Here is a 6,000-nt window from a genome sequence, read left to right as displayed (position 1 = left end):
CTTCTTGAACCTCTGCAGTCCCTGAGCTGTAGATACACCCACTATGCTTTTAGGGAGGGAATTCCAGAAAGTTGCCCCAGCGACAGTGAAGGAATGGCGATATATTTTCAAGTCAGGGTGGTGAGTGACTTGGAGGTGAATCTCCAGGTGGTGGAGTTCCCAGGTATCTGCTGCTCTTGTCCTTCGAGATGGTAGTGGTCATGGGTTTGGAAGGTGTTGTCTAAGGAAGCTTGGCGAGTTACTGCAGTGCATCTTGTAGATGGTGCGCATGGCTGCCATTGTTCGGCGGTGGTGGACGGTTTGAATGTTTGTGGAAGGTGGAGAAATCAAGCGGGTTCTTTGTCCTGGATGGTGTCGAGTTTCTTGAGTGTTGCTGGAGCTGCACTCATCCAGGCAAGTGTAGAGTATTCCATTACACTCCTGACTTGTGCCTTGTAGATGGTGGACAGGCTTTGGGGAGGTCAGGAGGTGAGTTACTCACTGTCGGGTTCCTAGCGTATAACTCACCTCACGACTCACAAGGTTCCTGTGCCTGGTTCGTTGGAAGTGGCCAGTATGTAAATTTGGCGCTGCCATTTCATGAACATAATTGTAGCAGAAAGTCAAGCACATGCCGGGCTTCTGGCTACCTCTGGGCTCTGCACGGGAATAAGCAGCATTGTGGTGCTCGTAAAGGGAGCTTGTCCCTTTTAAAGGGAAGTTGCACTGTAGCTTATTGTTGCAATTTAAGACAAGGGGAATGAAAGAGCAACCTCCATTACTTTATGTGAGCTAGTCATCCAACAACTCTTCCATCCTTGAGAAGAGGCAACAACACTCCCTGACAAATCCAACACAAGCATCCCACAAACATCCCAGAGTACTTCAGAGACTTTGCAACAGCAGAAGATCTTCCGAGTTGCCTGTGAGATGTCCCTTTAAATACAGTTGGTGCAAGGCTCGCCTTTCAACTCGATACTTGTTTATTGCAGAGTGATGCACAAATTCATTAAATTGAGCTGTGTGGAACAAAGTTGGAAGTCTGGTGGCATGTCAGCCAGTTGGGCTGAATGATGCCGGGAGAGTGCAAATTCAGGTATTTCTGGCGCACTCAGGGGATACCTGCATGGGTACCATTCCCGAGAGAGTGCGCTGCTGGGCAGCGCTGGAAGCAGCTGGAGGCACAGCAGCATCTCCAGGAGGGTTTAAAGTTTACGTAATATTCAGCCACGTTAAGGGAAAGAAATTTGCTGCTCTATTTAGATTTATTAGAGAAATAGATACTCATGTACAAGACACAATGATGTGAGTGCTGCAGGAAGCTTCACATTATAATTGCTGAGCTAAGTCAGGGGGTGGTTCACCATTGAGGCTTCCTTCGTGTTGACAGTGGTACATCATTATCTCCTCAGCGGCTGGTTCAGTATTCAGCTAATGTTACTCTTACTTTGCAGAAACAAAGCTCATCATTCCACAGATTTTGTTTTAGTGAGCGAAAGTTTCCTAATAGGTTTCAGCTCATAACTAAAGTTTTCTTGTATCCTTACATGAACTTAAATGATACCCACTGTTTTGAAACAGATAGCCATGTCTACAAATGGGTCACAGCTTTGCAAAGAACAAAAACAAATTTCCTTATGACCCTTCCACTGGTATGAGTGGGCCTTGAATGAGGCGGCAGTGGTAGTAACACAATGTCTGCAAGTAGAGGCCCCTTCTTGCAATTCGGCTACAGCACTTACCGTTATAGGTCTTGGACTCTAGCACCTCCCTTCTTGGGGAATCTTCTGCCCATTTAACATCCCTCACTGCCTCTTTTGCCCCACTAGAGCACCACTGCGCTTTCCTCTTCCATTATTGGTGATCCCCTTAATCAGAGTGTAGTGTGAAGAGATATTTGCACAACTATTTATTTTAAGGATAGACAGTGTGCTGGTGCCCTTAATGGCCAAAGAAGCAAAAGGATGATGACTGGTCTGCAGTGGTGTTAGATGTGGCACTCAATGCCATTGTCACTTCCCTTCATATGGATCACAAAACAGTTTTCCGCTGTCTCCTCCAATGGGAATCCAGCAGTCTTCTCCTCCTTTGCTGCATCTTATCCAGGATATTTTGAATATCTGTTTGATGGAAATTGTTTGCCTTTTTTTCTGCCTCCTTGCAATGTTCTGCTATTATCTCTGGGTGTCCTGCACAGGAAGATATGTATGAAAAGTGATATATATTTACACATGAGCTATCCATTACAAGAAGATGATAGTCAGCCTACTTTGCTAAACATTCTTATTATCATGGAAACAGCAAACTGGTACTCCATGATATCCACCTATAACTTCACCAAAAGCATACTGAACTGTTTAAAGAGGCAGAGATTTAAGAAAGAAATACTGACAAAGGATGGCTGCCACAAATCATCTGATGTCATGAATTGTAAGTTGACCACTTCTGCAAAGTTACAATATAAATTGCACTGCAGACATGCTGTGGAAGGGAAATTAATGAGTTGCCAACTTAGAAGCATGCTGGGAAATGCTTGACTATAGTTCAACACTGCTTTTGAATGAAAATAAGTAGCTCAGGTGACATCAATGAAATACTGCTTAATATTCTGGTCTTGGCCTTATTATGAAAACACATTGTCCTCTGAAAGATAACAAAATGTGTACTCAAGTTGTTTTTAGCCAAGGGCAAGAACATACGTACTACGTATTTCATTGTACATACTTTCCAAGGTCTATTTAATATAAACATGCCTGGTTACTTCAAGCTGTTATTTCAGACTATAAAGATATGCTTCCTTCAATCGAATCTCAGAGTGCAGTGCACTGGCTTTGCAGCTGGAACACTGTCTCTCCGCAAATATATTTGTGTAAATAAATTTCCTTAAATCGAACCTCGAGGAATTTGTCTTTATTATAATTTCCACGACACATGCTCTGATATATTTCTCATGGCGCTTTGCATTTGATGATGTCAAGGTTCACTTCAAAAAGGAACTATTGAAAAGACTAGGCATGTCTTTGCTTCTTTATGAGCTTACCACCCCTGTGGAGACTGAGAGTCTACCAAGACGATATTTACCTGGAAGGGGGTCATAAAAATGGATAATGGCTCCTTTAGAAACTAATGACTGAGACGTTATAACCCATAGAATACAAACCAGATGCACATACTAGATAAACAAGCCATTTATGAAATCAGAGTGGATGAAGGAGGTCACATGACTCAAATGACCATTTTGAAATTTCTAAGTACAGTTGAGAGCTCAGAAGCAAGGTAGTCTGGTGAAGCTACTAATGGAGCAGTGAGGAATTTTGCTTTCTCTCAAGTTAAGTAAAGCCCTATCTCTTAACAGTATAAAACTCCATCACAAGTAATAGTTAATTTCCATCGGAAAGAACCTCAGGAGATATCTTATCAACTTCTGGAGAAGATGGCTTACGGATTAAATGGAAATTGTCTCTAGCAAGTGCGGTTACATGGACTTCAATTCAATTCTGTGATTTTAAAGGAACCAGGAAAAATCTCTGCCATTGCCAAGGACTCAAACTGTGAACTTCCATTTTCATACCTTTTGAGCATTAACTTTTAATTTGGTCAAGAATGTAACCATCTCCAGTATAACTTGTTTCTTTCTGAATGCTTACACATGTGTGAATGTGAATTACGAAAAGATTGGGGAGCATGGGTTTATCTTTTCAAACATGTTGCGATCTTATAATGGGTGAACTTGTAACTCAATAAAAACTAACCCCCTTTAATAAAAAAAATCAAGAAAGCCTGAGAGACTCACTTTACAACTCATATATAAATAGTTAAACACTGACCTTGTGGAAATTCTTTGAACCTCCTAAAATCAGAACTTTGAGTTGTAAATTAGGGGAGTCAATGTTTACCCCTCTTCACATTATTGTAACATTACCTCCTGCTCCCTGAGCCTGCTGCTTCATCATGAGTCTCTGAAATTCCAATGAATTTGTAAATTACCTTCCATAATATCAGCAAGAATAAGTTTTTAAATCTGCTTACTTTGCAGGTCTGTATAACTGCCATTTACTTTGTTTATCTTTTATCAATGAGCTGCAAACTACATGAGGTCCCAACTGGAACTAAATCTTTCAACAAACATCCAGATGAATTGAAACTGGAGAATCTGCCTTAGCTCCGCCCACCTCCATGATGATATGGAGATGCCAGCATTGGACTAGGGTGAGCACAGTAAGAAGTCTTACAACACCAGGTTAAAGTCCAACAGGTTTGTTTCAAAACACTAGCTTTCGGAGCACTGCTCCTTCCTCAGGTGAATGAAGAGGTGGGTTCCAGAAACATATATACAGACAAAGTCAAAGATGCAAGACAATGCTTTGAATGCGAGCATTTGCTGGTAATTAAATCTTTACAGATCCAGAGAGAGGGTTAATCCCAGGTTAAAGAGGTGTGAATTGTCTCAAGCCAGGACAGTTATGAAAAATGAAATGAAAATTGCTCATTGTCACAAGTAGGCCTCAAATGAAGTTACTGTGAAAAGCCCCTAGTCGCCACATTCCGGCGCCTGTTCAGGGAGGCTGGTACGGGAATTGAATCGTGCTGCTGGCCCGCCTTGGTCTGCTTTCAAAGCCAGCGATTTAGCCCTGTGCTAAACCAGCCCAACTAAACCCCAGTTAGTAGGATTTTGCAAACCCAGGCCAGATGGTGGGGGGTGAATGTAATTCGACATTAATCCAAGGTCCCGGTTGAGGCCGTACTCATATGTGCGGAACTTGCCTATAAGTTTCTGTTCGGCGATTCTGCATTGTTGCGTGTCCTGAAGGAGGCCTTGGAGAACGCTTACCCAGAGATCAGAGGCTGAATGCCCTTGACTGTTGAAGTGTTTCCTGACTGGAAGGGAACATTCCTGCCCGGTGATTGTCGCGCAATGTCCATTCATCCGTTGTCGCAGCGTCTGCACGTTCTCGCCAATGTACCACGCTTCGGGACATCCTTTCCTGCAGCTCATGAGGTAGACAACGTTGGCCGAGGCACACGAGTATGTACCGCGTACCTGGTGGGTGGTGTTCTCAGATGTAATGGTGGTACCCATGTTGATGATCCTTCAGGATGCGCGACAACGCAGAATCGCCGAACAGAAACTTATAGCCAAGTTCTGCACACATGAGTACAGCCTCAACCGGGACCTTGGATTCATGTCGCATTACATTCACCCCTCACCATCTGGCCTGGCTTGCAAAGTCCTAGCAACTGTCCTGGCTTGAGACAATTCACACCTCTTTAACCTGCGATTACCCCTCTCTCTGGATCTGTAAAGACTTAATTAACTGCAAATGCTTGCATTCAAAGCATTATCTTGCATCTTTGACTTTGTCTATATATATGTTTCTGGAACCTATCTCTTCATTCACCTGAGGAAGGAGCAGTGGTCCGAAAGCTAGTGTTTTGAAACAAACCTGTTCGGCTTTAACCTGGTGTTGTAATAGTTCTTACCATCTCCATGATGACATCTCCTGCTCTGGGATGTCCTCTAATTGACCTTTAGATTAGTATCCTATATTTAAAATTCCTTCTTCGATCCAATGAAAGAAATGGGTTTTACAACCTTTAAGTGGTCACTAAATGCTTTTAAATTAATTTAGCTTTATTTCCAAAAACAAACATTTTTGGACTGCCCTAACTGCAAGGATTTGAATTGTCACATCTCCAGCTTCCCAGCTAATTAAGTTGATCTTCTATTTTATAGCTCTATTGCTTCTTATCTGAATTTATTAAATAAACATGGGTCATCTTTTGAACAGCCATTTATTTAGGTGTTCTAGCAATTTCTAAAGCTCAGCATTTTAATTACCTTATCTTTACAAACTTAGTCTTCCCAGATCTAAAAGAAAACCCTCCAAAGTATTAACATGAACCTTGAACTAGATATTCACCACAGCATAATGGTTCTGTCCGGATGAAACAATGCATATTTGAATCTACAATATGCAGTGCTCCTAGCATTTCAACTAAAGAGGCATCTTTAATCTACAT

The sequence above is a fragment of the Scyliorhinus torazame genome, chromosome 17, assembly GCF_047496885.1.
Source record: "Scyliorhinus torazame isolate Kashiwa2021f chromosome 17, sScyTor2.1, whole genome shotgun sequence".
Taxonomy (NCBI): domain Eukaryota; kingdom Metazoa; phylum Chordata; class Chondrichthyes; order Carcharhiniformes; family Scyliorhinidae; genus Scyliorhinus; species Scyliorhinus torazame.
The sequence above is the reverse complement of the archived record's forward strand: the minus strand, read 5'-3'. Positions refer to the sequence as shown.